At 47.9% G+C, this 24629-nt stretch overlaps 2 non-coding genes across 2 annotated transcripts; both read left to right on the forward strand.

Annotated features, from left to right (window-relative positions):
- The first annotated feature begins 337 nt into the window (after positions 1 to 337).
- On the forward strand, positions 338 to 420 carry trnal-cag (transfer RNA leucine (anticodon CAG)). The gene has a single exon. It is a non-coding gene; the product is annotated as a tRNA-Leu (tRNA).
- A 22080-nt stretch (positions 421 to 22500) lies between these two features.
- On the forward strand, positions 22501 to 22583 carry trnal-cag (transfer RNA leucine (anticodon CAG)). The gene has a single exon. It is a non-coding gene; the product is annotated as a tRNA-Leu (tRNA).
- Positions 22584 to 24629: the final 2046 nt, after the last annotated feature.

Genomic DNA, 24629 nt, shown 5'->3' on the forward strand with positions numbered 1-24629 from the left:
GGGAAGTGTCAGCCACTCCAGTAGCGTCGCTGCCATGTTGGGAGCCGCTGATCGCCGTCAATCGCCCTGACTCGATTTACTTTGTACGTAAATCAGTAAATTAACAAGGGAGAGCTCGACAGGGTGGCAATGGCAGTGATTTTTGCAGATGGTTTGTTCAAGACCAGTTAAATTAACTTTGGTTATCACTGTGACCCTGTCTCCATCTGATGTTATAATCAAATAGATGTTGAAAACTGAGACAAACATTAGCTCTGACTCTCACATGCTTTTCCTCAGTGGCCCTGCCCCAATGAGTGAGAGAGGGTGGAGGGGGCGGAGTTAACAGCTCCACACAGTCAGGATGGCCGAGCGGTCTAAGGCGCTGCGTTCAGGTCGCAGTCTCCCCTGGAGGCGTGGGTTCGAATCCCACTTCTGACAGTATGTTTTAATTCAATACTAACTGCTATTCGAAACAACACTGCAATGACTATGATACCAGTCACTATCCAACACCATGTGACACAAACTGTTTATGTTGAGTTGTGTTCGCACACGAACAAACCATTACACTGTACTGCATTATACCTCCATTCAATTGAAGGGTTCCTCTCTGGATATTTTTAAACTGTGGTGGAGCAACCCACTCCCCTCCCCAGGATGGAACACAGCCAGTCAAGAAGCAATAGAGAAACATGGGTGACAGAGAGGAAACTTAACAAACATGGAATTGGCATCAATAAAAACACTCATTTTTAATCAAATCCCTCTCCAATCTGCAGCAGTCCATTCTTCAAAGATCCTGCCAGAATTTGCAACTTTAGTTCCACGTCCTCAGTAACTGTGATGGGCTACGATGAGCCAGCATTTCCATGACTTTTTTGTCAACTTAGCTGTCGCTCTCACATGCAACCTATCGGGCACAAAGAGGGGGAGGGGTCACAAGACCACACAGTCACAGACAGTCAGGATGGCTGTGTGATCTGATCAAAGCAGAGGCCTGTGGTTTTGTAAATGACTACTGTCACATGACAAAATTGAGATACAGCTGTTCAGTCGATGATATCCAGTCACAGTTATTCTCAGAGTCACCTGGGTTAGTCCTACCTTCTGGAAGTGGAATTCAAGAGCTGTGAAATTAAATTAGGGTATCACTGTGACCCTGTCTCCATCTGCTGTTATCACGAAATAGATGTTATCAACTGAGACATTTTAGCTTTTAATTTAGGGTGCTTTCACACTAGGGGTTCTGTCTTGAGACAAACCTTTTTCCTCTCAGAAGTCCAAGATGTGAACACAAGCGAGTTGAGTTTTGGCCGCGGACCTGATCCCTGCTGGAGAGCTGCAGAACACTGCAGCTCTCTTTTGGGTGCTTTCTCACTGTGGTGTTCTGTCTTGGGAGACTCAATCCAAGTCGCCCCCCGTTGAGATTCTTCACACCTCTGGCTCGCCCCGCTGCGAGCCTCGCTCCACCTTTTCACTTCTAACTTTCCCCACATGAGGGCAGCAAATATTGGAAGAGGCTTTGTTCATGTGAATGCGTCATCAGCAATGCGACGGCACAGTTCATGATCAAAATGGCCAGGAAAGGGTCTGATCGGGTTCTGACTGGGTCTGGTTCGTTCAAAAACAACTTCTCAAACTCCCAGAACACTGAGGTGTGCAGCCAGGAGCTGCAGGAAAATTACTGCAAAAAGCGCCCTTACTCTCACACGCTATAACTCAGTGGCCCTGCCCCAATGGGTGAGAGAGGGTGGAGGGGGGCGGAGTTAACTGCTCCACACAGTCAGGATGGCCGAGCGGTCTAAAGCTGGGGAACACTTGGCCAGGTAAGATGGGGAAGAAAGGGGAAGAAGGGGGGAAGAAAGGGGAAGAAGAAAAGGTGGAAGGAAAGGAAAGGAAGAAAGAAAAAAGGAAATGGGAAGCACGACCATTTGTCACAATACGGCTCTGTTTCAAGCATTTGTAGCCGCAAAAACGACACTTTTTTAAGACTTCGCTGGGATTTGAACCTGGGAGTCTGCTGAACTGCCTAGTCCATGAGGAACCTTTCTTCATGTGTTTGTGTTAGGGGAACACTTTCAATGGAGCACATACTCTCAGATGCAGGGTTGCTTACCTGTGGTTGAATGGTTTAAATGCTGGATTCAGAGATTTTGCACTTTCATGCCATTTTTAACAACTTCATAAATGTATATTTATCTAATATGTACTCATTATAATTATTTATATTTTACTGTTAATAAACACAAACAGTGAAATATTTGAAGTGGATCACATCTGTTGAGATTGTGATTAATGCGACACTTTTAATGTGGTACTTTTTTTGTTTCCTCTCACCAGAAGGACTGGAATGCCCAAATGTAACGGGCTGATATCATGGATCTTTCCATTGCCAGCCTTCAATCTGCTACATCTCCATATTAAATCACCTCCTATGTTGACTTTAACTATTTAAAATAAATAGCCATTTTTTCTGCATGGCATGTGTTGCCCTTTCAGGTCTTGATGTTTGTGAAATTACTTTTGTAAGTAAACATTCTGAGTGTTATCCGATGCCGCTGCACAATGATCAAACAAACTGCTGTGTGAATCCTTCTGTGTTGTGTGTGTCTATTGGAGTGGCCCCTACTTCATGCACTGACCTTACCTCCATCTTTGTTCACATACAATCCTGGTTGTCGTCGTTATGCAGTCCTCTACCTCCTGTCTGCACATGTTGTATCTCCCCGAAAGCATTCAAGTGTATTAGCTCAAACGTGTGTATAATGTGTGAAATAGTGAAATAGTATGTTGAATCACTGTCATGTAAGATGAAAAGATAATTTAATAGATACTGTACATGTATCACAATCAATAAACAGACCACATGTTGAACATGTCACTTGCCTCATTCTCAGAAGTGCTACTGTATTTTATTGCAGTTATGAAGTATAATTGACAGGACAATAAAACACACAGATATGTACAGCTCTGAAAAGAACTATTGTTGATGTACAGATGTGTCCTGCAGTGATGCTCGGAGCCTTGGACACACTGATGTGGAAGCTGGAGATGGTCCAGACAGAATCGCAACATCTCTGCAACATATGAGAAATCAATTGCTACATAGTATAGACAAACATTTCAATAAATACAACATATAATAACTAGACAAAAGCTTACTGAAGACAGATGGAAAGGCGTTCTGCCACCTGAGATGGAGCAACTGTGGTTGGACATCTGCTCACAGGACCGCCTTGAATGGATAACACTGCTGGATGATGTATGCAAGGAGACTTTGCTCAATAGAAGAAGGTCGAGTTTTGCTCCTTAGAAATGTGTTGGTCGCACTTTTGTTTTGCTCTACCGTCAGACAGTTAATGGGGATAGTAGTGTTGGCGATCAGTGCATGAGAACCTAAGATACGTTTAGGTCTCAATGCAGTTGGTCACACTTTTTTCTGTGCCCCTTGTGGCTACACCACTACCACAGTAGAAGTAGTGGTGTATTGCCTTGGGCAGGTCAGCTGCAAGATACCTGAAGAACATTCACACAAGAAAATATACAAATATAACGCTATATAAAGATAACTATGTACAAATATAACTATGTATAAATATAACTATGCGCAAATATAACTATGGATAGAAGATCTTCATTTGAGGAATTTCTTCCTCATCTCTTCTAACCACTGCTGTTTTGCGAGTGGCTCAAAATGCGGGCAGTACACCGTCCCACGAAACTGACTATGACCAGTCTCTGCTGTACGGAACTGGCCACATTTCTTGCAGGTATTTGCTTGCACAGTCCTCTTTTATGGCCTCTTAGGGGTAGTACCTGATGTCACAGGCGGGACAAACTGAAAAAGAACAACAGGTTGTACTGCCTGTGAGACAACCTGGTGCTGGACAGCAGGTTCTGAGGTGGAGGCCGAGGCTGCTGCTGGGGACAGGAAAAACAACTGCCTCTCCACTGTACCTTTTGGCAGGATTGACCGATTTGTCTGCCTCTGCTTTGCCTGACCGGCAGTGTTCTCCGGTAGCCGGTACTGGTCTTCCTGCTGTGCAGGGACAGGTTCAGTGTTGTGATCTTAACTCCTGAAGAGGCTCCTCTGACACCAGGATCACAGGAGCTAAGGCAGTGCCTTGCAGCAATACAGAGAGCTCCTGTCTCTTCTGCCTGCTGTTGTGCCACTGTATGAGGGTGTTCTGATTTACTTCCACAAGCTGCATCTCAGTTCCCTCCATCACCCGGGCATTGCTGATGACAAGCTCCCTGATTTTGCGGTAGTCCCTTAAAATTATGGACCACCTTGAAACTGTTCCCTTGCCTTTCTTTTTAGGGCTTTTGTAGAGAACACAGAGTCTTAGAAAAATGGACTCCACCAACCTACAACAATCAGGCCACTGAGCTGGGGCACTGCTTGCACCTAACATGCAGCGGGTTGTGCTCTCCACACCTGGAGTTTTTGAGGACCTCTTTGGGGTCCTAAAGCGTCCACTCAAAAGTCTCTCCTGGTGCCGTGCCGCATAAACCACCCGCTCTTTGTCTCGAGTGTCCAGGCTCTACCAAAGTGCAATTATTTGGCTCACCTGCAGATTACTGAGACACAGAGAGCTCTGATCCCTGAGCCCGACCAGGTACTCGGCAAGTTTGTCCACGTGCTCGTATCCAGGCACATTCTGGTCATCAACAGCCTATAAAAATGAAGGTCAGAATGAATTGTTAGAAAATAGCAACGCAAAGCCTTTATTGACACCAATGATTGTTAAAGATGACTAAAATATGTGTAGTAACTGGTACTTACAGTAGTTTCATCTGCCACTGTGGAGGGGCTGGGGCCAGCAGCCAGCATGGAGGTGCTGGGGCCAGGAGGCACTGTGGAAGAGCTGGGGCCAGGAGGCACTGTGGAGGTGCTGGGGCCAGGAGGCACTGTGGAGGAGGCGGTGCCGATGTCAGGATAGGCTGAAGCCTGTTGAACCACCAGATCTAGTACTGTGGGGTCCTCTGTGAGGTCAGAAAAACCCTCATCTTCCTCTTCATCAGCCACCACGCCTTGCTCCTGGACCAACTGGGAAGTCTCTTCAGAGTCTGTATTCATGTCCTGCAGTGCCTGTCCAGTCTGCCTGAACAAATACTGCACCCCTGTAGTGATTCCTTCTCCAGAGATTCAAGCATGGACCTGGTGGACTTTTCTGGAATGTGTAACTTCAACTCGGAGACATCTCCTTGGGTTCCCACTATGCCTGTTGCAGCTCAGAGGTTTCTGAACCCTCCGATAAGGACCATAAATCATTGGAATGGTCAAAGGGGGGAGAGACTAGAGCAACAGTCCAGGATGCTGTGGCGTAAGAGGAAAAACCCTGACCAACTCATGAACCCTGTTTGGTGGGGGGCACACACAGCTCCCCCTTTTCCAGGTTCCAGATGAACAAAGACAGACTTGTATGTGAATGTGTCTTAATGTGTATTTCTTAAAAAGGACTTTGTTTCCCATAATAACCCATGATTTCCACAGGATGTTCAAGCAAACCAGATGCCCTGAACATGTGATGTTAAACTTGACATGAATGGTTGATTGTTATGTTGATCATTATAAGAAGACAATGTGCTAGAATGGTCATGTTTGGTGTCGTTTGAATGCTTGAATTGAGATGGGAAAGTTTTGACAGATTGTGAGCAACTTTACAACTCAGGTAATGTTTTATTGTCAAATAAAACTCTGGTACTGGGGGGATCAAAATCTCCCATCTCAAGACTGGAATTTACGACCTTGTCAGGGGAGGAGGAGGAGGACGGCTTGGAAACTATCGTCCAATCAGCAACAGGTGATGGAACTCCTTCAACCAATCAAGACTGGACAAGGAGACTCTTTATGAGAGTTTAAAAGACCCAGTCTACAGAGGTTCATACTCTCTGTTCACCCCTCTGTTCAGCCCTCTGTGTCCCTCTGTGCTCCTCTCCCCTCTTCTTCTGCCGCTCCTTCTGGCTCCTTCGCCTCCTACAACCAACTACAACCAACTTCTCCGACGGTTCCTGCTCAAGTTCCTGCAAAGACTCTTGCTTCTCCTCCACCCTTGAAGCCGTGCCAGCGTTCCACTCGCTGCCCATCCAAGTGTGAGAGTGATCGAGAACTTCTCCAAAGTTGCACGTCGCCCTCGTCCTACAGCGGTCTGCCAAGCCAGAGCCTCCTTCAGGAACGGCCCAGTCACACCACGTGATCACAGCCGGCGGCCGTGACGAGCACGCGAGTCCAACTTCCAACAACCTTCCGCTGCCTGGAGTGTGTCATTAAGGCGACCACTCTAGAAGGTTGTTCAGACCGGTGAATCACCTGGCACGAGAGAAAGATACGCCTTCGGTCCTACGCCGCTCTCTGCCAGCTACGATCACCCCGTCTGCGACGAAAGATCCACGGCGGTCCGGAAGACGATCCGAGAGTGCCATCGACGCCTGAAGCTGCGTGTCCTCATCACCTCCAAGTCACCTCGCTGAGAACCAGGACGCCTCCCTCCAAAGCCGCCTGCCTCCTCCCTCACCTCCTGACCGACCTTCTGCATCTACTCATCACCCTCTCATCCATCCATCCATCCCATTCATCCCTCCATTCATCGCCAAAGTAAGCCGCCGCTTGTCATCTCTGCACAGATTGGTGTGTTGGGGTTTAGTAATATCATTACTTGCCTGAGGTTGACAGTTAGACTAGAACGTCTCAACTTTCCCATCAGTTACATACGTGTCTGATGCAGTATTGACATTGCTTCATAACTGGTTTACGCTTCCATCGCGATATTGTCGGGATCATCTCATTCTCCTTTGCATCTTTCCTGTTTCTTTCTGTTCTTTTATTCCTAAATAAATCTATAAAATTACGTTGGTCTTGATCACGTTACTTTGGAGTGTATTATAATCAATCTAAGAGCCTCTGATCAGTAAAGGACATTACATCACGAGTAGTGACTTCAGATAAATAGATTGATTACGCTAATAATTAATTAAGTTACCACAGTTAATTAATTAAGTAAGTGTTAATCAAGAGAGCTTAATAGTCTCCTGGAAACTATATTTCAGGTGGTGCCCCAAACTTTCGAGGAGATATTATTTTTCATAATATCCACGTCACAGACGCAGGCGTCCGTGACTAGACCATCCGTCACTTTCACTACAGCCTTATTGGTGCCCCGTGTGAGGCTGATTAATTGCTAAATTTTGATTGTAAACCATTCCATAAAGGTAGAGTGTTCCCTCCTGACCAAACGTAACTTAAACTTGCAGACAGGAGCGTCACAACCCCCCCCCCCCTCGCTTCCCCTCGTCTCTTTTCCTCTCACTCGCTCCAAAGCGTGTGCCCAGCCTGCGCTGAGACTTTACTAACAAAAAAAAAACCTTAAAAATAAAAATAAGAACAAAAGTTAATAACGCGTTTAAACCACTTTGTGCTTCAAAAGCACTGAAATTACTTTGATGGTACCTACTGTCTCGAAAAAAAAAAAAAAAAAAAAAAGACTACTCTTATCGAGAGAATATACATGTGTTTGCTCTAGTGACAAAACGCTGAGCATTAATTCATCAGGCCTGCGGACGGAAATCACGACCGAGTTACGAGCGTCTAACCAACAGTGAACCTTCACGTCCAACTCCAACTTTAATAATTGGCGTAGCTAACCAGTTATTAAAACGTTGTTCCAACACGACGGGAGTCTTACATTTGCCCGGCGCACGAGTTTCTGCCTACGGGAACAATAGTGATCAATTGACGTGAGCTTGTGTTGGGTGTGGTGAGCGTAATTGACCTATTCTTGTATTGCTGTGCGTAGAGCAGAGATTTTGATCTCATAAGGCTTTCACGCATGCGTGGTCGCAGCTTCTTTTTCCCAGTGGAAGAAGCGCGCTCCTCTGGAGTCATTCCACATCACTGGAGGGCGGACAGAAAGTCCCGCCTCATGAACTTATTTATTGCTGTGTATAAGAAAAATAATTTTAATTAAGAATTAAGATTACAAATGTATACACAGATACACTTGAATATTTTTATTGAATAGCTGTCTCACTACTCAATTAGAAACATCGACAATACAAACAAACCTAGCCTTTTTAATTAATAATTACTTATTAATTAAATAATTCAACCAAGTCCCTAAAACGCCCACACAATTAAATCTCGCATCCAAATTGACAAACCAACTATTGAATTTTGAAAAAAAATAATTAAAAATTAAAAATAATAGAAAAAAATTTTTTAAATAATTTTTAATTTATTTTTTTTAATTTTAATTTAAATTTAAATTTTTGTTTTTTTCTTGTCGCTCGCTTAAATAACTTAAGGAGTGTCTAGTAGAAACAATTAAACAATTTGAGATTTGATTCAAACAACTTTTAAATTAACTTTAAAATTTTAGAAATCAAATCCGCTAAAAGTAACGCACCTAAAGTAATCCCCTGGTTATCTCAACAACCTGAGTAATAACAATAGCAATTACTTTAAGGGTACTTTTAACATCCCAATAATTTAAGTTGGTTTTTAATAACTTAAGAACAATTTGTTGATAAGTTTTCCTTAAACATTTCAACTAGCTTACAAGCGTAAAGTTAAGGAATTCAGCAATAAAACCAAACAAACGACTAAATGGCTGAAGGCAGAGAATCCCCGGTCGACTACGAAAACCTGGATTCGTTAGAGCACCTGCTAGCCACAATCACTGATAAGATATGCCCAGGTTATAGCACAACCCTGGCAGCGGATCAACCTGACGCTATCAATGATAATATCGCCCAGCTCATGAGCCAATTGGAGTCCACGGACCCCAAAGATAAATCCCTGGTTAAAGCCCTAAGTTGCATGACCCTGAACTTGGTGGCACAATTAAAAATTAAAGACAAAGAAATTGAAAACAGGGAACAACAATGGGAGCGTGGACAACAGGACCTAGCCCTGCTGAGACGAAGGGAGTCCCTCTTAACAGAGAGACTCGACATGATTGAATCTCAGTCAAACACCACAGAACTTAGTAAGCTGAAACAAGACAACCTAGAGCTTACTCAAGAGATGTCTCAACTGAGACAAGATCTAACTGACCATGAGGCCGTCAAAGATCAACAAACGCAAGACCTCCTAGACGCCCTGGCCGAGTCATTGACCTCTCAGAATGAACTCAAGCGGGTGGAGGCAAGATTATCCTTACGTCAGAAAGAACTGTCTGATGCACTTGCAGAAGTTGAGACCTTGTCAGAAGCATTAAGGAAACAAGCACCTCGACAAACAGAGCTCTACCTTCGACTTCTGGACGAACGTGATAAAACCAGGCAGTTGTTACAACAAGCCAATGAAAAGGTCCAGTCCCTCCAAAGTCAGGTTGACTCAATTACGGCGGAAAAGGAGGAAGAAGTAGAAAAGGACTACCACCTCCTCCGCCACGTAAAGTCCTTAGAGGACCATGTAAGTCAGCTCCAAGAAGACCTTAGCAGGACAAAGAACGAGCTGCAAAACACAGTAGAGCAAACCCAAAGAGCTAGAGACGCGGCCCACAAGCCCCCATCTAAGCCAGGGTCTCTGCTCAGAGATTCCAAGGAACAACCAAGCACCTTTAAATCTCTCAATCCCTTCTCTCAGTGGACCGCTCACCCAGAAGGCAGCAGATCACAACCAAACTATGACTCTGCTTCCCTTCACCGGCCTAATAACCCTCCTCACCAGGGAGGTTATGCAGCCGCAGCCCCACCTGACAGAGCCCCAGCACAGGGCCTGACCACAAATGTACTAAACAAACTGGCTCGCAACATACCTCGGTTTGAGCCCAAACCTGGAGGTAATACAGAGACCAGGTCATATCTGAGGGACATCGAATATCACCTTCAGCGGTTCCCAGAGGCAACCACCCCAGACAAAATCTACCTCCTCAAAATCACATCCAGCAGGGAGGTAGGCAACTTCATTGACAGGCAGCCACCAGCTGTCCAAAATGATTTTGACACCCTCACCAAAATGATGCTGAGAGAATACTCCAGCCCCGAACCCTCACTAGGTCTGTTGTCAGCTATCGCTGTCAAACAAGGCAGAAATGAGCCACCAGCTCAATACTATCACCGACTCCGACAAGCATTCTTCGGTGACAAAAATGAGCAAAATATGGAAGAAGACCTCAACTTCAAAGCCCTGTTCCTCCGAAATCTTCATCCTGGCACAAGCCACCACCTTGGAGTGACAGCCTGCCCCCGCACTATGAATAGCTTTCAGTTGCGTGACCTAGCCGATAAAGGCTTCGCAAAACAGATGCTGGGCAACAACACAGGGAACTTGAAGGGGATGCACCAGTATCCCCGCCAGAAGTAAAACCTTTGTCACAGACACACCGACAACCAGAGCGCAAAGCGAGTCCTCGTCAGGCCCGTAAGGCATTCTTCTCACAGAAGGCATGGTCAGATGACTCCACAGCGCCACTGCAATCCGTGGTCAACCAAACGGGTTTCCACAAACCCCCACACCCTGGAAACGCTTGGCGTCGACACACTTACAATGGAGACGGCCACATAAAACCGGTCCCCTCCACTCAAGCAGATTCCCAGGCTAACCGTCGTCGTAAGAAAAGTGACAATCAGAAAAATCCCAGTCCTGAGGAGAAACAGATGTACAAGCTGTTCGTCCAGTGGTACAAGGAACAAAATCCAAAGAACCCTCCCTCCAGACTAGGCCTGGAGGCAACTGAGAGTCAAGCCACAACACCGGCAGACAAGAACCTAACCTCAAACCCACCAAACCCAGCAGTCCTAGTCGTCAACTATGATCAGGACTCGCCACCCTTGGGTGAAAACTCGTGGGTCGAACACCCAGCTCAACCCACACAACAGCTTTTGGGTGAGTTGACAGAAAGGGGGGTGGCCCGCAAGTTTTACCTTGCCACGACTCTCGAAGATCTGCTTCACTATGAAGCCCTCGTTGACACGGCAGCAGACATCACTACCATGTCGACACAGGTGTTTGACCAATTACAGCGAGCTGCCCACGCCCAAGATAAAACTCTCAAATTACAGAAATGTGAATTAGATGTCTGGGCATTCTCCACCGTTGGCACACAGTTGAACACCTTAAAGCTAATACACTGGACCATTGGACCCATGACTGTAGTCCACCCGGTCTATGTGTCACCACATAACAACATCCCTCTGCTTATCGGCAAAGATTTACTCAACAGGTTTGATCCGATTATAGATTTCCAACGTCTTAAAATCTGGGCCCAAGTTCGTCAACCTCTGCCGCTAGAGCATGACTCACACCCTTCTTGCTATACAGTAGCAAAGGGGGGTGACTCAGCGAGACACGACCCGTGCAGCAACCCACGAACACCCTCAAACTCAAATGTTGACACCGTTCTCTACCACCTTCCAGGCCAGAAACGCAACCGTTTCCTCACGGCCAAACGCAAGCCAGTGAAACACAAAGACTTGTTCACTGTCTGTGATCACCCAGTCAGCACCCATGACATGCGAGTGCATTGGAAGAAGGTACGGGGTCAATCACACATTCCCGGCCGAGACAGAGAGTATAATGACCTCACAGATACTTCGGCCAAAGAAGGTGCTCCCCACGGGAAGCCATGGAGCGTTCGACCTGCTCGGATCCACACAGAGTCCATGCCAGCCATGTTGGCCGCAACTCGCCAACAATCCGGAAGTACTCCCACACAATGTAACACATCTTTACATTTGGCATGCGACCAGGTTTTTCAAAACTCAGATCTGGTAAATCGGCAGAACCAAGATCCCACCCTGTCATCTCTCATTCGCAGCGTCACGGCTGACCATGACAATGACGTCCCCAAACCCAATAGCGGCCCGCCGGACAGGGAACTGTCCCACTGGCTCACGGTCAAAAACAAACTGCGCATGGTTGATGGCTTGCTGGTTTATGTCTCAGATGAACATGCCACGCCAAGACTTGCAGTTCCACTGAGCCTAAGGGGGGTAATGCTAGCATATGCACATGTTGCACCATGCACAGGTCACAGAAATGTCAAAGCAACCGTTGATGCACTACAGCAGGTAGCCTACTGGCCATGCATGCAACAAGATGTAGCAGACTACACAAAAGGGTGCTTAACATGCTGTCAGTTCCAGCCGACTCAACCTAATCAGAAACAGGGGAGTCACATCCCCATGGTCAGACCTGCAAACCGATTGGGTGGGACCCCTGGTCAAATCTACCAGAAGCAATGAATTTACACCCTCACCGAAACCAAATTAAACGGCACCACACCCCAACATCTCCAAAAAAACAAAAAACTAACACCGGATAATAACTAGGATAGGCAGATACGAAAACCCGCACCGAGCCTAACTACAGACTGTATAAAAATGATAAGTTGTTGAATTTACACCTGTGTCATATCCGTGTTGTTTGGTTGCTGTTTGGTTGCTGTTACTGTTAAGATAAAGTGGCCAATGTGTGATGAATGCATGAGAGTAAGCGTTACGGTTAGAATTAATGTCAAATCACTGTCCAGGGAGATAAGACTGAAATATTCTAATGTTTCGTTTCGTTCAACACACACAACATGAACAAACCATTTACCTGGCCCCTATCAATTCTGCCTTTCAAGACTTTGACACCACCATAAGAAACCTGGTTACCCCTTTAACTCGTGTTTGGTCGGGAGCCAATACCCTGCTAATTACCATAGTAAGCGTCAGCTTCATTCTAACTTCCCGAACAATAAAAGATCTCAAGGAGTCGTTTAATCGCTGTTAGGTGTTCAAACCAAAACTAAAGAACACTCAAGAAGACTTAATGATGTAAGCGCTCCTCCAAAAGCAGAATATGGCTCCACCTTGATACAAGTTCAAAGGTCAACTATTATCTCTCTCACCAAAAGAACATATCTAGTCTCTGTGATAGTTGTGTTCATAGGCGTGTCGATCTTGAGTATTGCATGTTTCTTCTTCTTCTTCTTCCTTCTTCTCCTTCTCCTTCCTTTTGAAAAAAACATTTTCCTCATCAGTTAAGCCACACTTATTCCATTCACTATGAAGCTGTCTTATGCCTAGTTCAAGAAATTAAATAAAGTGAACTTGAGAAGGATAAATCTAACAATTTTCCTCACGTAGTCTCATCAGTTCCTCTCAACTTACCCTTATTCAAATCCGAACTCCAAACTTCGCCACAAACAATGTTAGGTGAACCGGGTTCACCTTCACCCACCTACCTACACTTCCCTCGCGAATCTAGTTTCCATCAACCTCGGTCTAGGTGATATTAGCTAAATGCATGCGACCCCCGGGGGTCATTCTACTGACTCACTCTCTCTCAGGTGACTAAGGGGGGTGGGGGATGTTAGAACACACCAGTCAGTGTATGAGTGACTCTCATCACCAGGAGCCATGCGCCATCTACGACCACCCGAAGGACTCAACTCATCTTGGCCCCGATGGAATACCTGCGACAATTCCACACGACGCCAAGAGGGGGGATATGTAATGATTCCTTCTCCAGAGATTCAAGCATGAACCTGGTGGACTTTTCTGGAATGTGTAACTTCAACTCGGAGACATCTCCTTGGGTTCCCACTATGCCTGTTGCAGCTCAGAGGTTTCTGAACCCTCCGATAAGGACCATAAATCATTGGAATGGTCAAAGGGGGGAGAGACTAGAGCAACAGTCCAGGATGCTGTGGCGTAAGAGGAAAAACCCTGACCAACTCATGAACCCTGTTTGGTGGGGGGCACACACAGCTCCCCCTTTTCCAGGTTCCAGATGAACAAAGACAGACTTGTATGTGAATGTGTCTTAATGTGTATTTCTTAAAAAGGACTTTGTTTCCCATAATAACCCATGATTTCCACAGGATGTTCAAGCAAACCAGATGCCCTGAACATGTGATGTTAAACTTGACATGAATGGTTGATTGTTATGTTGATCATTATAAGAAGACAATGTGCTAGAATGGTCATGTTTGGTGTCGTTTGAATGCTTGAATTGAGATGGGAAAGTTTTGACAGATTGTGAGCAACTTTACAACTCAGGTAATGTTTTATTGTCAAATAAAACTCTGGTACTGGGGGGATCAAAATCTCCCATCTCAAGACTGGAATTTACGACCTTGTCAGGGGAGGAGGAGGAGGACGGCTTGGAAACTATCGTCCAATCAGCAACAGGTGATGGAACTCCTTCAACCAATCAAGACTGGACAAGGAGACTCTTTATGAGAGTTTAAAAGACCCAGTCTACAGAGGTTCATACTCTCTGTTCACCCCTCTGTTCAGCCCTCTGTGTCCCTCTGTGCTCCTCTCCCCTCTTCTTCTGCCGCTCCTTCTGGCTCCTTCGCCTCCTACAACCAACTACAACCAACTTCTCCGACGGTTCCTGCTCAAGTTCCTGCAAAGACTCTTGCTTCTCCTCCACCCTTGAAGCCGTGCCAGCGTTCCACTCGCTGCCCATCCAAGTGTGAGAGTGATCGAGAACTTCTCCAAAGTTGCACGTCGCCCTCGTCCTACAGCGGTCTGCCAAGCCAAAGCCTCCTTCAGGAACGGCCCAGTCACACCACGTGATCACAGCCGGCGGCCGTGACGAGCACGCGAGTCCAACTTCCAACAACCTTCCGCTGCCTGGAGTGTGTCATTAAGGCGACCACTCTAGAAGGTTGTTCAGACCGGTGAATCACCTGGCACGAGAGAAAGATACGCCTTCGGTCCTACGCCGCTCTCTGCCAGCTACGATCACCCCGTCTGCGACGAAAGATCCACGGCGGTCCGGAAGACGATCCGAGAGTGCCATCGACGCCTGAAGCTGCGTGTCCTCATCACCTCCAAGTCACCTCGCTGAGAACCAGGACGCCTCCCTCCAAAGCCGCCTGCCTCCTCCCTCACCTCCTGACCGACCTTCTGCATCTACTCATCACCCTCTCATCCATCCATCCATCCCATTCATCCCTCCATTCATCGCCAAAGTAAGCCGCCGCTTGTCATCTCTGCACAGATTAGTGTGTTGGGGCATATTATTCTCCTTTGCATCTTTCCTGTTTCTTTCTGTTCTTTTATTCCTAAATAAATCTATAAAATTACGTTGGTCTTGATCACGTTACTTTGGAGTGTATTATAATCAATCTAAGAGCCTCTGATCAGTAAAGGACATTACATCACGAGTAGTGACTTCAGATAAATAGATTGATTACGCTAATAATTAATTAAGTTACCACAGTTAATTAATTAAGAAAGTGTTAATCAAGAGAGCTTAATAGTCTCCTGGAAACTATATTTCAGGTGGTGCCCCAAACTTTCGAGGAGATATTATTTTTCATAATATCCACGTCACAGACGCAGGCGTCCGTGACTAGACCATCCGTCACTTTCACTACACAGGACAGGACGGGACAGAAGCCGGCCCCAATCCTGCACCAGAGCCCTGTGGGTGTCTGGAATTGTCCAGGGGGGGCCCGTCGCCAAGCTGATCAGGTCCGGAAACCACCTGGTGCCGGGACTGTCGGGGGCCACCGTGATCACCGTCAACCTCTGCGTCCTTACACGAAGAAATGCATACAGCAGTCCTTGCGGCCACGTCGGGTGCGCCAGAGCATCCACCCCCAAGGTGGGGTTGTCCGACGCCCTCAAGGAGAACCACAGAGGGGCTTTGTAGTTCATCCTTGACGCGAACAAGTCCGCGACCGGAACCCCGAAGCGAGCCCAGACCGCCTCTGCCACGTGAGGCGCGAGACCCCACTCTTCCGCCGACATGCCTCCTCTGGACATTCTGTCCGCGTCCACGTTCAGCACACCTGGAACGTGACGCGCTCTCAGAGAGAGAAGGTGAGAGAGAAGATTTATGTGCAGCGTGGGATTCGACCAGGGTCCTCCCACGCGCTCCTCTCCTAGCGCGCCTCCCCATCCCGACAGGGATGCATCCGTGAATTGATGCACGTATCGCTGGACGCAGCCCATACGGACACCTTGGTGGAGACGACTGCTGGAGGCCCAAAAGGTCAGATCCGGGTGAACTTGGGCCGGAAGGACCACCAACCTTGATCAGTCCCTGACTGGGTCGAGCCTGAGACGCGCGAACCAACGTTGAAGGTGTCTCATGTGTAAGAGACCCAGTTTGACTACCGAGTGAGCCGCCGACATGAGACCTAATAGGGTCATGACCTCGCTCACTCTCAACCTCTGGGCACCCCTCGCCGTCGTCACCGCGAGGAGAAGTCTCGACAACCTCTCGTCTGACAGCCGCGCTCTCATAGAGTGAGAGTCGAGGAGGATCCCCAGATATTGAGTGCAAGTGCTGGGCTGCAGCGCACTCTTCTGGAGGTTGACCGCAAAGCCCAGACGTGAGATGTGCCGCAGCACTATCTCCGTGTGACGTTGCGCTTCGTTCTCCGAAGCCGCCAGGATGAGCCACTCGTCCAGATATGACAGGATTCTTATGCCTGCCGATCTGAGCGGCTCCAACGCGGCATCCACCACCTTCGAGAAGGTCCACGGAGCCAGGGAGTACCCGAAGGGCAGCCGGTCGAACTGGTAACAGTTGTCCCCCACTGCAAACCTCAGGTAGCGCCTGTGGCGCTGCAGGATGGGAACGTGGAAGTACGCATCCGTCAGATCCACGGAGGTCATCCAGTCCCCTGGCCTGACACACTCGAGCAGTTGCTTTATTGTTAGCATCCTGAACGAGCGGGAGGAGATGAAGGCATTCAGCCGTCGCAGGTCCAGAACTGGTCTGAGACCTCCCGACCTCTTGGGGACCAAGAAGTATACCGAGTAGAACCCTCTCTCGCGATCCTCCTGGGGCACCAGAGAGATAGCTCGCTTCCGAAGGAGCGACTCCACCTCCTGCTCCAGACACAGACGCTCTGCTGGGGAGCGAGGAGACGTGAGGCGGATTCCCGTGAACTCGGGGACTGCTTAATGATCTGCTTAACCAAGGGGCGAGGGGGCCGCACAAATCCACCCACACCGAGTGGAAGTCTGTGAGAGGTTGGGCCAGAGACGGAGAGTGCCCGCCCGCCACATCTGGTATGAGCGGGGGGCACCCTCCGAAAGGGCCGGGTGCCGCCGTCGGGGTTCGCTGAAGACACCGTGAGCCGTGACCTTCCGCCAACACGGGAGACGTCAGCGGCGTGGGAAGCTGGGAGATGTAGTCCCCTGCTCGACACGGTGACGCTCTGCGCAGCCGCACTGGGTTCATTTGACCGAGGCGAAGCAAAATGGTCACCCGTGACGACACTCACCCGAGTGCTTGGAGAAGGCGGGCGGGACCTCCCGGAGGCAGGCGGTGCAAGATGGCTGCCGGAGATGACAGCTGCAGAGGCCGCTGGGAAATGAAGTACCCTGGGCCGATCAGCACTCACCTGGAGGTTTGAAGCACTCGAACAGGGCCGACTTGTCACGGGCGGTGCAAGATGGCCGGTGGTCGAGGAGGCTAGTGTTAGCTTAGCCTTTTTGGCTAGCGAACACGAAGCCTGGACACGAGGGGGGCCTACGGAACGGCTCAGGCTGGTACGTAGAAGCTGACCCCGAGTGTGAAGCCCCGCATGCAATAAAGGCATCAGACGAGACAAGATACTTCTTCTGTGGTTTATTAGCTGAGAGGGATCTTGGGCACTTGAGAGCGGGTGTCCTACCACGGGGAGCGGCAGATGACGGACCGGCGAATGAAGTCGAGGGCTGGGGACCCTCACGGCGGCGAAAGGGGTCCTCTCTGCCGACTCTCTGGCCCGGACGTTCCCTGGAACGAGGCGCCGGAGGTCTCTGGGCCATGCGGAAGTGCTCTGAGAGCTTGGCCGATGACTTCTGGGTCTCCATCAACTCCATCAGGCCCGAGACGTTGGAGCCGAACAGCGTGTCATCGGAGATCGGCGCTCCGATCAAGTTACGCTTTTCCGGCTCCTTGAGCCCCGCCTTCCCGAGCCACAGGTTGCGGGCCGCCATCTGGGTGAGGGCGCACGTGCGTGCCCCGTCCACCGAGGCCGCCAGCGCCATCTTCTGGAAGGCCGCGGTAGTGAGCTCGATCCTCCGGAGCTCGTCCCCCGACACGGCCTCCTTCCCGAACAGCAGCCTGTCCATGGACTCTGCCTGGAAGGTCATGTTGTTCGCCAGGGAACGGACGTGCATGCCGCACGAATAAGCCCGGTCCAGAAAGGTGGCGGTAACGCGGTCTTTCTCCTCCGGGAGCCGCTGCTTACCGCCCGCCCAGAGCGAAGAGTTTGGCGCCAGGCAGAAGCCGAGCGTGTCCCCCAGAGGTGGCAGCCCCCTGGTGGGATCGACGCCCTCCACCGTGGAGTAAACGGCATATCCCCTCGGCAGCACCTTGATTGTCAAGGGCGCCTGGAGATCCTTGGCCGAGTGGGCCCACAGCCTGGCCATCTTGGGAGCCGTGGCTGAGGGTCTGGACGCCTTCTTCGCGGCCTTTGCGAACAAAGGTACTGAGAAGTCCTCCTCCTCCGGTACCGCCTGGACAGGGAGGGACACCCCGAGTGTCTCCGCTGCCTCGCAGAAAAGTTGGGGCATCTCGTCCATAGGGTACCTGCTCAAGCTAGGTCCCGCCGGAGTACTCACGCCCTCGTCCACCAGCCCCGGGTCGTCGTCGTCGTCATCGGGGAAAATCTTAAGGTGGACCTCCTCCTCGTAGAAACGCCGCTCATCCTCCTCGGTGACATCCGCCCAAACCATCCTCGCTGGGGGTGGTTTGTGAGTGGACTGAGTGGAAGAGAGGCCGACTCCTGGTCGGCTCTCTTCCAGCGTGCCAGACCCTCCCGCCTGCGCCGCTCTTCTCCTGGAAGAGCCACCCAGGCGGGACATGAGTCCAGCAGCATCAGGTGCTCAGGCCCCAAGCAGACGACGCAGGCGTCATGCTTGTCGAACTCACCTAAAACATCAGCACAGGACGCACAGGAACGCTCCATAACAACCAGATGGTTATAGTCGCAGGCTGAGTGGAAAAAGGAGCAGAGCGGCAGGAGGAGGGGAGATTTATACGCGGTGGGTGGCGCCTTCCTGGGCGGAGAGCCAATCAATCGAAGTCTCAGGCCGAGGCCAGTGCCTCGATGTGGATTAACCAATTGCGAAGGCCGTTAGAGGGCGGAGCACATATGAAATAGAACTGTCATCTGCCACATGGGTTCACAACATGGCTGTGGGAGGAACACTTATGGTGCTGAGGCTTTTGTTATTTTCCCTGTTGCCCCATCTCTCTCTCTCTCTCTTCCCCCTTTCAACCATTCGCCCCGCCAGACCTCACACAAAAATACATGTGGGCAATGCAGGGTGTATGATCCCATTGCAGGTACTTTTTCTATGCTAAAACCATGTTGATGGTGCAGTGTGTGTGTGACCACTAACATTCTTGTCTCTCAGACCCTGTTCCTGTGGGGGGTCAAGGAGGATGCTACAGAACCAGTTCCAGGTGCTGGAGAGAGTCATTTATTCTTATTATGTTTTGAAAAAAATAGACAGTTTTTAAAATCTTCCTCTGTTATTTTATTTATCTTCTAACATTTATCTGAAGAGAGTGCCTGCATTCTTCCCTCAGTGGTGATATTTGCTGACATTTTACTTGTTCACATGGTGTCAAACACCAGGCCAACTCTTCAAGATGGTTTAGACTTTGCCTCATGATTAATATTGTTGTAAATGTGAATGTTTTGGGTGCTTTGTTAACTGGTTGTGCATTGTTTGTTGTTGTATTTTATTTTGAAAGTCTTTACCGGAAAGTACGTTTTTTATTGATGCTGCTTGACAAAGACGAAAGAAAGTTTGTTTTCAGTCATCCATTTTTTGTTGAGGTATTTTTTACTCCGCAAAGAAGAATTGCTGTTCACGATCCAAGTCTGCCGTTGATGGAAAAGGAGACCAAAGTGGTTCATTTGTCTATATTTTGCGTTATATTTCTGGGACAATTGAAGTTGTTCTTTGACTGAGCTAATGCTAATGACTGTGTCTGTTCAGTTCTACGGTGGCAATAAACATCAGTGAAGACGCTGACGACTCTCTTCATTCCATCGACGGCATAATTGTTGTTATGCATAATCTAACTAACGAAGGCATCAGAAGCTCTGAGGTTGGACATTTATACCATGCAATGACGTCCAACCACTTCTTCATTCAAGCAGTAAATTGCATGGTATAAATGTCCAACCTCAGAGCTGCAAACAGAAAAATTGCAAAATTTGGTCAGAATTGTTCAACAGCATGCCATGTTTGACACTTTGTTTTATTTGTAATATGTTGGTCAAGTCAATTAAATTGACGTTTAAATCCAACAGCAATTACAATTCAATCACAGTATTGCGTGTCACCATTAGGTGGCGAAACAAAGAACTGTAAGACTCGAAAAAAGATTCGTTCTTTTTACTGAACGAGAGTTAATGACCATCACTACAGCGGAGTGCGAAACAGTGCAGCACTACAGCATCCAGACACCACGTCAGAAATACTGTTACTGGCCTTGAGTGGTGGGGACCACAGCGCACCAGTGCGCAAGAGAGAGGTCTCCAAAGACCTGTAACAGAATAAAAGCCAAGATAAGACAGGCACATTCTAAAAGTTATCAAACACGCTGGAACAAATGCACGAGAGGAACCTACCAGTGGACGCAAAGCAACCATCTGGCTACACTGTCTGGAACCAAGGTGCTGAAATCAGTGAGGCTTGATGACAGGATAGGTTCCAGCTGTGCTGCTGTGAAGGTGAAATGAAATCAGGAAATGGAAACAAACAAAACCAGAAATGACAAAGTAAAAGCAAAAGCTAGAAACTAGAAAATTTCTGCTGAAGCCCAGCTTACCAGTATAAACCTCCGGTGTGGGGATGGTTGGTTCGCGTATGCTGGTACCGTATCAGCTAGCTTGTGTCATCATGTCAGATGAAATCAATTAAGGCAACAATGCAGGCGCAGGAAGGAATGAATAACATCCATAGGCACTCTACATGGAGGCGTGGGTTCGAATCCCACTTCTGACAACGTGTTTTGATGGCACACCTACTGCTCCATCCTCTGCTTACGCCTGGTCAAACTTCCTTGTTCCGGCTTGTTCAAATTTCGGCACTGGGGAGCAAGGACAGCAATTGGCAGAGGATGTTGATAAGGGAGAAACATAGTTGGCCAACACTCAAAAATTCATTCACCATTTCAGCAGCAGGTGTTCAGGTCATAGTCTCTCCTGGAGGCTTGGGTTCGAATCTCACTTCTGACACATTTCGATGTAACTCCAATCGATGACTACAATACCATGCACAACTACAAGTTTAGATGAGACCAACTTTGTTGTTGTGTTCATATGAACAAAATATAAGGGCTTCATCCCATTCAAAGACGCATGCTGAGAGGCGTGACATGAAGAGTGGGTACAGCTGATGGGCATCAGTGGTGCATCCTACAGCAAGCCACATCATCAAGTGCCAGATATCCAGCCTTACCACAAGGTCCGGCCATCCACTGGATACATTGCAAACAGCGTAAACACCTGCTTCTCATGACAGTGAACGCCATAAGCGAAGACACAGTGCAAGGAGGCTTGGGTTCAAATCTTACTTCTGACAGAATATTTTGAAAAAAAAAAATCATGGTTTTGTGATTTAAAAAGAAAAAAAATCATTCTCTTACACAGAGCATGTCAAGATGGTTGAGCAGTGCAAGGCGCTGCGTCAAGGTCGCAGTTTATCTTGGAGGTGTGGGTTGGAATCCCACTTCTGACAATATATTTCAAAATACTGCAACCAGTTCTTATTTGACACTGATTGACACTTCACCAAAGGCATCATGTCCAGTTTGCTTTCTCTTCTAGACTTTCGGGTTGGCTTCTGACAGCATCTTCTGGTAAAACTGTGTCATGCTTTTGCTGACTTCAGGTCACGATAATAGAAAACAAAGAAAGAACTGTCATACTCCTTCACTAAGTAAGGATAAACATGTCAGGATGACAGAGTGCTCAGGTTGCAGTCTCTCCTGGAGGTGTGGCTTCAAATCCCACTTCAAACAATCTTTTCATATGGATGTATTGTCAACAACAACAGTGTCAACACCTGCTTCTCGTGACACTGTGGCAACACTGTTACCGTAGACATGGTGCTTCTATCAGAGAGGAGGCACACGTCTCTGATTGGTCAATGCACCGCGACTGGCTGCCAGTACTGTAGGTAAAAAACTGAACGACTGCGACTGTTGCCGTAGACAAGTTGTGTCGTCTTGATAAGCCGGAAACGGCAGATGTAGCTAAAGTTGGGAAGTGTCAGCCACTCCAGTAGCGTCGCTTCCATGTTGGGAGCTGCTGATCGCCGTCAATCGCCCTGACTCGATTTACTTTGTACGTAAATCAGTAAATCAACAAGGGAGAGCTCGACAGGGTGGCAATGGCAGTGATTTTTGCAGGTGGTTTGTTCAAGACCAGTTAAATTAACTTTGGTTATCACTGTGACCCTGTCTCCATCTGATGTTATAACGAAATAGATGTTGAAAACTGAGTCAAACATTCGCTCTGACTCTCACATGCTTTTCCTCAGCGGCCCTGCCCCAATGAGTGACAGAGGGTGGAGGGGGGGGAGCGGAGTTAACAGCTCCATACAGTCAGGATGGCCGAGCGGTCTAAGGCGCTGCGTTCAGGTCGCAGTCTCCCCTGGAGGCGTGGGTTCGAATCCCACTTCTGACAGTATGTTTTAATTCAATACTAACCGCTATTCGAAACAACACTGCAATGACTATGATACCAGTCACTATCCAACACTATGTGACACAAACAGTTTATGTTGTGTTGTGTTCACACACGAACAAACCATTACACTGTACTGCATTATACTTACATTCAATTGAAGGGTTCCTGTCTGGATATTTTTAAACTGTGGTGGAGCAACCCACTCCCCTCCCCAGGATGGAACACAGCCAGTCAAGAAGCAATAGAGAAACATGGTGACAGAGGGGAAACTTTTAACAAACATGGAATTGGCATCAATAAAAACACTCATTTTTAATCAAATCCCTCTCCAATCTGCAGCAGTCCATTCTTCAAAGATCCTGCCAGAATTCGCAACTTTAGTTCCACGTCCTCAGTCACTGTAATGGGCTACGATGAGCCAGCATTTCCATGACTTTTTTGTCAACTTAGCTGTTGCTCTCACATGCAACCTATCAGGCACAAAGAGGGGGAGGGGTCACAAGACCACACAGTCACAGACAGTCAGGATGGCTGTGTGATCTGATCAAAGCAGAGGCCTGTGGTTTTGTAAATGACTGCTGTTGCATGACAAAATTGAGATACAGCTGTTCAGTCGATGATATCCAGTCACAATTATTCTCAGAGTCACCTGGGTTAGTTCTACCTTCTGGAAGTGGAATTCAAGAGCAGTGAAATTAAATTAGGGTATCACCGTGACCCTGTCTCCATCTGCTGTTATCACGAAATAGATGTTATCAACTGAGACATTTTAGCTTTTAATTTAGGGTGCTTTCACACTAGGGGTTCTGTCTCAAGACAAAGCTTTTTCATCTCAGAAGTCCGACATGTGAACACAAGCGAGTTGAGTTTTGGCCGCGGACCTGATCCCTGCTGGAGAGCTGCAGAACACTGCAGCACTCTTTTGGGTGCTTTCTCACTGCGGTGTTCTGTCTCGGGAACCTGTATCCGAGTCGCCCCCCGTTGAGATTCTTCACACCTCTGCCTCGCCCCGCGGCGAGCCTCGCTCCGCCTTTTCACTTCTAACTTTGCCCACATGAGGGCAGCAAATACCGGAAGAGGCGTTGTTCATGTGAATGCGTCATCAGCAATGCGACGGCACAGTTCATGATCAAAACTGCCAGGAAAGGGTCTGATCGGGTTCTGACTGGGTCTGGTTCGTTCAAAAACAACTTCTCAAACTCCCAGAACACTGAGGTGTGCAGCCAGGAGCTGCAGGAAAATTACTGCAAAAAGCGCCCTTACTCTCACACGCTATAACTCAGTGGCCCTGCCCCAATGGGTGAGAGAGGGTGGAGGGGGCGGAACACACAGTCAGGATGGCCGAGCGGTCTAAAGCTGGGGAACACTTGGCCAGGTAAGATGGGGAAGAAAGGGGAAGAAGGGGGGAAGAAAGGGGAAGAAGAAAAGGGAGAAGTGGAAGGAAAGGAAAGGAAGAAAGAAAAAAGGAAATGGGAAGCACGACCATTTGTCACAATACAGCTCTGTTTCAAGCATTTGTAGCCGCAAAAACGACACTTTTTTAAGACTTCGCTGGGATTTGAACCTGGGAGTCTGCTGAACTGCCTAGTCCATGAGGAACCTTTCTTCATGTGTTTGTGTTGGGGGGAACACTTTCAATGGAGCACATACTCTCAGATGCAGGGTTGCTTACCTGTGGTTGAATGGTTTAAATGCTGGATTCAGAGATTTTGCACTTTTATGCCATTTTAACAACTTCATAAATGTATATTTATCTAATATGTACTCATTATAATGATTTATAGTTTACTGTTAATAAACACAAACAGTGTAATATTTGAAATGGATCACATCTGTTGAGATTGTGATTAATGCAACACTTTTAATGTGGTACTTTTTTGTTTCCTCTCACCAGAAGGACTGGAATGCCCAAATGTAACGGGCTGATATCACCGATCTTTCCATTGCCAGCCTTCAGTCTGCTACATCTCCATATTAAATCACCTCCTATGTTGACTTTAACTATTTAAAATAAATAGTCATTTTTTCTGCATGGCATGTGTT

Source organism: Synchiropus splendidus, chromosome 9 (assembly GCF_027744825.2).
Source record: "Synchiropus splendidus isolate RoL2022-P1 chromosome 9, RoL_Sspl_1.0, whole genome shotgun sequence".
In the NCBI taxonomy this organism is placed as follows: Eukaryota; Metazoa; Chordata; class Actinopteri; order Syngnathiformes; family Callionymidae; genus Synchiropus; species Synchiropus splendidus.